The 12,026-nt window shown below is 42.9% G+C and overlaps 1 protein-coding gene across 1 annotated transcript in view; it reads right to left on the bottom strand.

Annotated features, from left to right (window-relative positions):
* TOM1L1 (target of myb1 like 1 membrane trafficking protein) overlaps positions 1-10,446 on the bottom strand; it is a 323,891-nt gene extending 313,445 nt beyond the window's left edge. The window contains exon 1 of the mRNA XM_080394537.1: positions 4,803-10,446. The gene's annotated coding sequence lies outside the window, so the exon portion shown is untranslated. The remainder of the gene's footprint in view (positions 1-4,802) is intronic.
* Between the last annotated feature and the right edge of the window lie 1,580 nt (positions 10,447-12,026).

Below are 12,026 nucleotides of genomic sequence, written 5' to 3'. Positions count from 1 at the left end.
ACTCTAAACATTGTATTCCAGCAGTTTATATTACTAAATCCACCCTCTCAATCTTTTGAAACAAGACTCACTACAGTCACAGTGACTACAGGTGATCTACTGTTTCCCCCCCCCCCGTGTCCCTCAACACACCTAGGCTCCAAGTATTGTTCCCTATTCATAAGTATATTACAAATTTCTCTACAGTATAAGTGTGAATCATCTTCACTTAGTAACATCCAGTTGTTTAGCAGTAGCAGCAATAAAAACGAAACTACAGAGAGATCCTGGGTAGCGTGTTGATAAACTGGTAGTGACCAGCATGATGGCTCCACCTGTCCCTCCAGGTTCTTGCCCTAATTTTGCACCTAGATTTTCTCATGATGGAGGAACACAGCTTTATAAAGTGAGCCAGCTTTCTGGTGAGATTCTCAAAAACCTGCAGCCTGGCACAGGACAACACAGTTCATCTGAAATCAAGGAAAATTGTAATGGTCTTTCCCAGCTTCGGGGAACACCCAGGCTTTCCCACTGTCCTTGAGCGCTGCCTCAAGATTGTACAGGCAGAGCTTACCAGGAGCCTGCAGAGATGGAAACCAAATGCCTTTGGAGTCCCCTGCCAGCTTTGTCCTGTAGCCAAGATGGAGCAGTTCTCTGTGGGCATGGCAAGTGTTTCCAAAAACCCAGCTCAGTGTCCTTTATGCGGACACACATCTGTGCAAGGGTCTTTTCTTCTCCAGGATATAAACAGCTGGCTGACCAGGAACGAGTTTATGTTCACAATCATATCATTAAGACACATCAAATATATACATTCCCAGTGTCATTTTTAGAGTTGCTTTATAATGCTTAGTCTGCTGCTCGAGCTGCAACATGGCACAGGGAAATTGCAAGGAGTATGTGCATCAAACATTTTTTCAAATGCCCAGGTTACATTTTCTCAGCAAAAGAATCATTAACAGTAACATTTCTTCTTTCTCTCAGACCAGTCAAATGTCAGCTGCAATATTTTAGGAAACAAATCTTACCGTTTCTCTATACTCTGTATAGTCAATTGTAGAAGTATAACGGTACAGGTCCAGAACAATAGCATTTTGCTTTGTAACTGCATCAATCATCATCTAACAGGTGCAACAACAAAGAGTGCAGCCCTATGACTCCATGGTTGTCTAATGACTTAACAGGTTTCACACTTCTTGCTGGAAAGAGAAACCAGGGAAAGGCAGTTTTTGAACTGAAACCCAATTGCATGCCCTAACAGCAAAGCCTGTAGTCAAATATTTGTATATACTCATCTCTGCAAATATTAGGGCTTTAGAGTGGAAGTTACATAAAAAACTGGTAACGAGGGTCTCATCAAGTTCTATAAGCATAGAAACATCTAAAGCAGAATGCTGTATCTAATGGAAACACACAGAAATCAACAGGAAGAACTGGTTTAGAAAGGAACTTATTTTTCTCCGAGCTTGTAGAATTCTATACAGAACATGTATTTATGGTTTGGTTGTTTCAGCATGCTCATGCCAAGTAAGACAGAACAAAACCAATTCTATACTACTGTCTTTATCTCACTGCAACATAACCACGAGTAACTGGATATATTAAAGTTATATCACAATTTGCAAAAGTTCAGACATTCTCTCACAGCATGCCTACAATCACAAAGAATTAATCACTGACACAAAGTTTACAGCTTGGGTTACACAACATTTGCATTAACCAGGAAAATCAAGTACTTCTGCAGATTTTATTTTCACTTGCTTTAAAATGTGCATATCATTAATAAATCCACATGTTTATATTCAAGAACCACATTCTAAACATGTTAGCATCCATAGATCCAGGTTAGCCTATTTAAGTGTAAATAGATTCAATAAATATACGTAAAGCGATCTTTGCAACTGCTCTGGAAGCTACTTCAGATGAAAACTAAACACAAACCTAAACCTCTAGAAAGAACAGCCGTCATAACTCTGGATTATTAAATATTATTATATAACCTGTCAGTAACCTTTTGTTCTTTAACAGCATTTTGACCAGCTTGCTGTACCCAAAACAAATTGTCTGCACTCAAGCATCGATTAATTTAAAATGAGTGACTATTTCCAAAGACATGATGTTGATGGAGCTACTTTGCTGAACAAGCAGAGATGAGAACTCTGAGGTGACACCAGGATAAATATCACAGGCTGTCCCTGGTTAACAACCCCCCAGCCAGGCAGCTGTGCGCTGGGGGGATTCTTCACCTGGGTCTCTCCCCCAGTAAAAGCAGCAACAAGGAAACCATCAAAGATTCCCCGAGCAAGATGTGATTGATATGGCAGAAATAACAGAGCCCGTTGCAGTACTGCTCCCAATAGGGATTGCTGGGCCATTAACTTTCCCTTTATGACTTTTCTCCTCTTTCCGCTACGTTTGAGCCTTGACTGAGCTTTGTTCCTCACTGGCGATGGGCTGAGGTGATGAGATGCATCGTGCTGGGGGGGTGGGGTGGGCAGCTGTGCCAGCCGGGGGCTCTGGGCGCTGGGTGCGATGGCTGGGAGCTGCCCAGAGCAGCACATCTCACACTGTGTGCATATCTGTCTGTCAACCCAAATCCAGGTCGCTGCCAGCAAAGGTGCTGTCTCTTGTTTAAACACAACAGAAAGAGTCCACAGCTACTCCTGTAACTTGAGGACTAAAGCTATTTTCTCTTCCCTTGAAGGATTATTTTTTTTTTTTTCAGTTCAGAAACTCTGCCTATTCCAACCTGTAACATTGAAATGCCAAGAGTATAATGTTGTTTTCCTCAGCTGGCGCCTGCTTTTCAAGGGGAAAGGGTGCCACTCCTGCACGTAAATCCCTTGCACAGAAGGTTGGGATCCTTTTCAACGTGCAGTGCATGTTTAACCAGTTTGCAAGACTGGGACCTGTGGAACTACAATGTAAAACAGTGCCACGGGAAGACGTAAATCACTTCCAAAGGTTTTGCAGCCTTCTGCAGCGTGCTGGTTATGGGAAGGGGAGAAGGATGTGGGGGGTGAGATAGCGTAAGCCAGTCAAAACTTTCTGTTCTTCATTTTAGACTACAATGTGACATCATGGTTTTCCTATGTTTGTATTTCACTATACTTATATGAGAAAAAAAAAAAGAAAAGATTAAAATCACCTAAAGTCTGACAGAGGATTTAATTGCACTAGTTGCTCTTTATTGTAAGGTAGTTCAGCATAACTACTCCTTCAACACCACAAAAAGCTGGTGGGAAACGGGAACGGACTGTCCACCCCACGGCAGTCTGGAGCTGAGCAGGGGACTGTCACCTCCGCGCCCGGGGCTGGGACTCAGCGGCACCTCATGCCTTGGCTTCCATACTGTTGTTTGTTAGGGGGAAAAAAAACCACCAAACAAAAACAAACGAACAACCCCCCAGTCAGAATTCAGGCTCTGAGAAGCACCCAGGAGGAGCTTTCATTGCACGTGTAGCACCACAGAAGCCCAAGCCCCGGTAGGTCTGACCGCACCGAACCCTTTGGTGGGACTGACGCTTTGAACTTGGCACTCTGAACCATGGACCCTGCTGCAGGGCACAGCGCGACCCCCGTGTCCCCTGCACCCTCTGCCGCCCTTGGGGTTTAGGTGTGAACGCTCTGGCTGGTGCCCCACGCTTGTATGATCGAACACGTCTTCGTCTACTGTTGTATCTAATCAGTCAGCGTGTACACAGCGCACCCATCAACAGGCCGTAACTTCGAGACAAAAAAACGCAAACAAACAACTTGCTAATAGGATCATAACTTTTCTCCAATTACAAAGTGAAAATGTGGGAACGCGGGAGATACGGAGCTGTCACTTAATGTCTCTGTTTAATTGGCGTGTGGTAAGATGAAGATTTATGGCTCGGGGCTGAGACAAGCCATGGCAAATTTGAGAATCCTGATGGGGGAGGAGATGGTACGGCAGGGGCTTACCTCAGCCCGCACCAACAAGGGGGTTACACCATGGCCAGCACTAACACAGGGGTTACACCTCAGCCCGAACCAACACAGGGGTTACACCACCGACACGGAGGTTACACCACGGCCAGCACTAACACAGGGGTTACACCTCAGCCCGAACCAACACAGGGGTTACACCACCGACACAGGGGTTACACCACGGCCAGCACTAACACAGAGGTTACACCGCAGCCCACACATACACAGGGGTTACACTGCAGCCCGCAGGCAGCTCACGGCTGAGCAGTGTCCCAGTGACACTCGGTGGCCTCCTCCCTTAGGTGCCTGGTACCAGCAGAGCCCTGCCAGGCGCAGGGTGATGGCCTGCAGGGGTTGGGGGTGGAGAGCATCAGGATGAGGAGCTGAAGCCCTGACTTGCTGAGGGTTGCCCAGGGAGCCTGCGGCACAAGAAAGAATCAAAGCAGCCTCCTACCACCACAAAACACCCTTCTGAGGGCTGGGAGACGTGGGGTCAGCTCCACCCGGGGGAGAGGCTGGGACGAGCCCACTGAGAAGCAAGCAGAGAAGGCACCTTATACTGTGCCCATCTCAGGTGTCCATGTCAAACGGGTGGACAGTTCACCACCTGTATTTTCTAAAAGCCCACTTCTGGTTTTCCTTTGTCTTACCCAGCTCTTTCCTTCGCTGGGCTACGGATAACCCTGAATCTCCCAAGGGCTCTAGATCTGCATGCAAAATAACACATCACCTGTAGCAGAGAACACAGGCATCCCATTTATTTTTACAGCAAGGGGATAAGTCTTTACACTGCTCCATGCACGAGAGACAGGTAGCTTTAGGCTAGGAGGCTGTTTCTGTATTTTAAACAAAATAAAGTGAAAGCTCACCAGGCACAGCGAAGTGAGGAGCAGCCTTGTTTTCACGCGTCAAGCTCTCTTACAGAAATACTATTTTAAGCCTGACCCAGGCAGTTGAAGGGAACTGTCACCATCAGGATTAAGGATTTTCCCAGGTCAGAGACCTGCCCTGCTTAACAGGAGAAAGCACTTTTCTACTGACAGAAATCAAGCTTTAGGAATCTGTAGCATCATCTGCAACATTTATAGCACCGTACTTACTAAAGCTGCTGGACAAGCCAAGAGGCCTTTAAAAGCAACGTGGGAGGTCTGTCAGTTTTTGTTGTGGGTAAGAAAAGTGACATTTGTGCTTACACAGATTCTGTCCCCAGATTCAGAGCTGCCGGGATGCAGCTTGTGGGCTCTCTGATTCCTGTTCTTTTTGTTCTTTTCCACTGTGCATCTGACCCACTTTCCTGTTATGGACATTTCTTCCTCTCCTGCTCTGTAAAACTCCACTGTAAATAGTTAGGGGAGCCTGCTGTCTGGGCACTGGGAATCATCCAAGCTTATGCACTTGCTTTTCAGTATGTGGAGTTACTCATGCCCTTAGCACACTGAATGCAATTTTGTTCACGTAGCTTAAGTGTTTCTGGATGACAAAAGCATAGTTTAAGCAGTGTTGTTTTCCTATTTGATTCTCTCCCTGCAGGAACAGCTCACATTAGTCTGTGACTGGGGACTCTGGGCTCATTGCTCAAGTACATCACCTGGAGTTCTCACTGCTCAAAAAGGGCCTTTTGCATAGCATGTCCCATCCCGGCTTTTCCAAGCAAGCCCTGATTCAACAGCAGTAGGATGCTACAGCACGCTGCTCTGCCACTCTCCTTTTCACCCTTTCGTGTTGCACTGGAGACACTCGTGTCTGGCTCATCTGCAGGGCACTGGACAGGGAAATCTCCATCTGCTGTAGAAGCCAGCTCTGTGCCAGAGCCCGTCTGGGCTGCCCAACAGAAAGCAAAGCCATGCAGGGAGCACTCCCACCCCAGAGGGACTCCAGCATCCCTCTCCACTCAAGTTCTTTCTAAATCAACACTAGGAGGCTAGTATGGGTAGAACTTGGCTAGGCCTTCATAATCCCAGACTACCTGATGAATCATCTTATGCATTGCTGTGAAAGATTTTACCCAAGTTTGGAGGAATCTCCTGTAGGTGTCCACCCGCACAGCCTAGACATGCTTGGTGGCTTCAGTTGCTCTTCAAATGCAGCCAAGAGAGATGCAGACGCAACAGTTTTGCACTATACAGGCCCACGGCCACCAGGAGGTACATAAAGCACAGCCAATCTCTTCCAGTATTCGCTCAGACACGTATGAAAGGAAAGATTTATTATCTTAATGTCTTCATTATGCCAGTGAAACCAACTGGGAAAATGTGTCACTGAAGCCAGAGGTGGATGAAAACAGTATTTGGCCTCCTGCTTAAGCATTTTTGGATTCTGGACAAATTTACATTAATAGTTTGGACACACTTTTGGAATGTGATTCTTATTTTAGGTCAGTTTAATTTCTCAAGCGACAAAGGAATTGTTTTCAGATTTACCACAGTATTTAGCACTGTCAGTTTAGGTTATGGTTGTACTGTTTGTGATAGAAAAAAACACAACACCTTTCCAACCGTGCACTAAAATAAATAAAATACTCTTTTTCTATTGTGGTATCAAATGTTTTGCTGGCATAAGAACAAGGATCTGAGATGAAGATGTGAATTTGTATTCGCATTTTCAAGAGGCAATATATTCATAGCCCGGAGAAATGCTCCTGGTTGCTTTCAATTCCCATTATTCCAAGCTAGAGTGACATGGTACAGTTTGCAAAAACCCACACTTCACATTGTCTGACCGATGAGATGAAATATGCAGTGATGACTGGAATTATCTTCAGTGAAAAATGCACATTTTCAAAGTTTCTTTCAAAGCTTCCAATTGTTCTCACAATTGTTCAGGAATTTGCAAACAGTGTGCATATCTCTGAAAGAACATCCATTGCCCAGGGATCATAAACATTTAAGGAAGGGCTAAGTACAACCTGTTTTCAATCTTTACAACTTCTTGGGTTTTGTAATTTGCACCCCAAAATTTGTATAGTGATTTCCCTACCTCTCTTTTTTCTTTTTTCCTCTTATTTTCATTTCAGCCAGCAAGGATTAGGTTCCTGCAAACAGTAGAGGCAGGCACACCGATGTCTTCAACAGCTACTGACGATCTATTCAGACCATCTCCCCGACTCTCAAATCAGAAGGGTTTGTTCTTCCTCTGCTCTGAGACAGAAGGATTCACTTTAAAGCTCAGACTTCTTTAAGGAAATGAAAAGAGGGAGTCTGAAAGTACTTCGCCATTTCAAACTGCAAATCACTCAGGAAAACTCCATCTTGGTCAATCGATTTATCTTAAACAAGGTGACTTGAAAGAAAGGAGGGTGAAGGTGAAGGTCTGAATTTAAGACCTAAATTTTTTCAGTAAAACAGCCTATGTTTACTTCATCGTGTTCAGGTCTCTTTGCTTGAGGCAATGCCAGGATTTCTGAGCTAATTTTATAGATGTGTCTTCTCATTAATTACTTTTGCCTTCAAGCTCCTTTTACAAATATGGGGCTAAAGAGGAGCAAAACTAACAAGAGTGTATAATTTATTTTAATTTCTACTTTTTGTTGAAAAATGTCTATAAAATTCTGACTGAAGAAAGAACTTTAAAAAATGACATTAAGCTTAAAGCCATTTTTTAATCTAAAATTCTTTGGTCAAAAAAAAAAAAAAAAGTAATCTAGTTGCAATTTTCAAGCTCTTTCCTCTAACCACAAATCCATTCTCTGTAAGTCAACTGAGCAATAAAGTCAAAGCAATATTTAGTTACTGGGGAAATATGAGACCCTGCTCATAATGTTCCTCCCTGTCATTTTTGGGATAACAAAATGATTTCACACATATTTTTTTTCTCTTTTTCTTTAACCCAAGAATGACTGTCACACTCCCTTTCCAGTTCACATTGCACTGCTTTATTTTATTTTCCTATGTAACAGCAGAAACAGATGCTCACATTCCAGAATTGCAGAGTAGCCCCATTTATCTTTTGGATAAAAGTATTTGTATCTGTATTTGTATTCTACCCACAGCACGAACCACACCAAAGTGCACTGATAACTCTGTTCTTGAAGGCTCAGTGTATTTACAGATAATTTTAATAATGTGATAGACTGGAAAAAGAGTCAAGTATATTTATTCCCTTCAAATAAAGGAGGAGCAGAAACTTAGTAACAGATCCTCTATAAATTCACCACTAACTACTTCCCACATGCCAAGGCAGTTTTGGGTTTCAATTGTCACCGGGTTTTTACTCAAACTGATGTGAACAAAACCTTGTATTTTGCACCTACATCACAGTCAACAGCCCCCAGCTAGTGGGTCAGGATCTCCTGGTAGCAGGAGCAGTACACATAAACCACACAAAAATTATTCTCACCATATAGAGTTTAAATACTTAGCATAAGAAGTGAAGGGAGAAGAGAATTAAAAACACAAGCAAGATAAGATCAGCACCGTGACAGCTGTAAGATAAGATCAGCATCTCTGAAGAAAGTACATGAGGTAATAATAAGTTATAGTGACACTGTTTACATGAACTATGCTATTCCTAAACAGCTGTCTGAAGCAGTTCTGTGATTAGAGATTATTCAGGTCTTATAATATACTGCTAATATATCAACTGTATCTCCTCAGCCCTGGGTAAGAGGCTGCAGCAGAGCCTGAGGCTGTTGTTCAGCTGTTGGCAGAAATAATAATAAAAAAAAATATCGGGCTGGAAAAGCTGAAAAATTAAATGCCTATTATTTCTGTCTTGGTTTCTTTTATAAATACATAAGCAATGTCAACTTCAAAAACTGCCACTGCTGTCACCACAACTGCATGATCAGTTGTCTAAACAAGAAATCAAGGCTCTGGTCCTTTGTGGATAGAAAAGGCCAGCAGCCAAGGAGAGCATCATCTTGGCTGTGCAAGCTTATGGAATATGGAACACAAAAAGTATCTGCTCTAAATGTTGGAGAACATGGACCGCACTGGAAGAGCCCCCACAAGCCATTTGTAAGCCATGACGTCTGTCTGGCGTATCTTGTTCGGTTTTGCACGGGGACATCCTCTGTGTCTCACTTCACTGGGTAAAATCAAAGGAAGGTGAAAACCTGACAGTCTGGATCAATAGCGACTGTATCGATAATGACGATATCGTTAGCCAGAATCCCATCAGAAGAAAGGTTTGATCAGCATGAGCTGTGTTTCGTCCTATCACCTCTGAGGACAGAGGGGAGGAGGTGAAGATGTTGGTGCTGCATTCAAACACCATCATTATCCTGGAACGTCTGCCAGCATCAATTCAGTCAAGCTGCTGTGCTTTGGTTTTATCTGTGCAAAAATTAACACCACCACTTGGAAAGCATAGGGTCAGATACACCGATCTGAGACTGTCATGAGGGAAAAAAGATGTAATTGCTGTGACAGAACAGATTCTGATTTCTTTTGGTATAATAGCAGACTCTGGGCTGGAACGTATCATGCTATCGAACAAAAGATTTCAAAACATCCTGCTACCTGAATAAGCTTTGCTGCATCACAGACGCAGGAATCTGGTTCTTGAGACGAGATCAGAGGCTCTTCAATAGCTCTCAACAGAACTAAACAACCACACGTTAATGAGGACCTGGGAGGGAGAACATTGCGTCCATTTACATTGTGGAGGAACATCGGAAGCTGAAATGGAAGTAAATGGGATGGAATATGGCTAATCACAAGAAAGTAATCAGTAAGATATTTACTGAATAAACATGTCTTAGACTCTCAGTTTTATGTCCCATTCAGAAGGACATTTCCAGGAGAGGACACTTTCCTCAAGAGAGGGGGGAAACTGGAGAAGCTAGGGACTCAGCAGTGCTTCTGCTAACATCTCCCTGGCCACCCATCTATTCACCTTTTGCCAATTACCTTGAGCAGGATCATGAGAACAGGTAGCCTGGATGCAGGTCAGAAATAAAACCAATAGTCCTGTCTCACTAATGATGTTTGGCTTTGGAGGCTGAGATGAAAGATGCTGTACAAGTGGAACTTATTATTGTTCTTATTTTTCTCTCTCTTCCCCTTTGCTGTTGCCCTGTGAAAAGCTGACAGCTGAAATACTGACTCTTGAGAAGAAAAAGCATAATCAGCTGTTTGGGAAAGAAGGAAAAAATTGTAGAACAGAAAATGTATAGAGTTGTTAGAAATAGCATATGATGCAATGTATGCATTGGAGCCCTAACGCACAACGTTATCATTTCCTTCATTTAAGTGTTAAGCAATCCATATTAGTGTGAAATCAGTATTTTGGAAAAGCTTCAGCTAATGTATTTTTGCAGTGAGCCTACATTAGTTTAGGAATTAAATTAACCCATGTGGCATTGCATCAGACAGTTGTGTCTTTGGAACTAGCAAATTTATACCAGGCTGCATTCTTGATACTATCCGGCAATTACAGTCAGGAAGGAAAAGAAGGACTAGTCTCATAATATGCACAAAATTATGAAGATCAATATATAAAAACACTGATGAAATCTATATGTATATGCAAGTATTACATAAAAATCTACGTATTTTGAAATGTGGAAAGATTCTGGAAATTACTTTTAAAGAGATGATTACAATGTATGCTAGCAGAAATCACTTCTCAGTGACTATCTTTTAAAATCCCAACTTCAGAAGAGACAGGAGAGAGGCATCAGCAGGACACAGAATAGTTACCTCCCCCAAAAGGAAGGACTGTTTTGGTTTCATTTTTTTTCCCCCATGGGTGTCACATATGAGAGATCAACATTATCTGTTTCTATTCCAGAAAGCACAACATGCCTACATTCAAGGGCAGCTCAAAATGTATTCCCCACTCGGAAGAAATATTGCAATAAGCCAAGAATAAAATGTCCTTAATACTATTTCCTCAGCAAGTTTCAGTGTTTTGGATACACAGTGAAAACCATATGGCATCCTTAGCTCATTTAAGATTTAAATCACATATATCGCTGATTTACAAAACCTGTTGCACAGAAATGGGAATATCTAAATGACTTATACTTTTGATTTCATCATGTATATATATTTATGTGTGTTTTCCCAAGCCTAAAGCAGAGCTTATTATACCACCTTATCAATATGCTCACTTAAAGTTTTAATGTAAAAATTACTATAAAGTTTCTAACAACCCATTATCAAGGTTTTTTTCCCAGTGGATGTACAATATCACAGTCCAACCCAACTAAACAGGGAAGTTCTTACTGACATCAAAGGGAAAGTTTAGACCTTTAGTTCCACACTGTTTCTACATGAAAAGATTTACAAGTCCCATATAAAAGAAGTGACAGTAAATATATTTGGAACTAAAATTTGATCTAAGTCAGCAGACAGATCCCAGTGGGTATTGCCCCCCAGGTTCCATACAGCTATTGGGAAGAAAATAATCTATGGTTAACAGCTGAGGACTAACAGAGGACAAACAAGTAAATAACTTTCCTCCAAAGGGAGATGACACGGTGTATGTACTACTTTGCTGTACACGCCTTGTTGAAGGCGGCAGCGCTGCACAGGCTTAGCTGCTGTGTTGGCGGGTGCCACATCCTACGGAAAGAGCTTTGCTGGACTAGCAGCACCCAGGAGGAGCATCCAGCCATGCCAAAAGATACAGAAACACAAGAAGCATTTTTTTTTCCCTTTGAAAGGAAAGACGATTGATGGTATTTGTAGCCACACAACCTATTTTAGTGAACAACCCCCCAAATCAGTAGCATTGCAAGTTACAAATTTATCTGCCTGATTATGGCGAGTTTCCCTTACTGGCCTCTGTGCCTGCGGTCACACGTGGTCTATGCAACACCTGCCCCAGCTCCCCAGCCCTCCCCCCTCTTGTGATTTTGTGTTGGGTACAACGAAGGTGAGTGTCCCCTGAAGACAAGACTTCTGAAGTGCACATTATACTCTTGAAAATCTAACTGGAAAATTAGCAAGCCCCAAAGACTGTATGCTTAATTCGAGCTTCGCAGGTTGGGAATGCTCACTTTCAGGGAGAGCAGCACTCCAGTACCCCAGAATGACCTGGTTTACACCCTCATGTAGGTATACTCGCTCACAAACTTGCTGTGCTTCCCTTCTGTTTTCCTCCTCTTTTGGCAGCACTGGAGCCTGCTTCCACTCACCCCGAATGGC

Source organism: Falco punctatus (genome assembly GCF_963210335.1).
Source record: "Falco punctatus genome assembly, chromosome: 1".
NCBI classification, from domain to species: domain Eukaryota; kingdom Metazoa; phylum Chordata; class Aves; order Falconiformes; family Falconidae; genus Falco; species Falco punctatus.
Note: the sequence above shows the minus strand (reverse complement) of the source record. Positions and strands in the feature narration are given on the sequence as shown.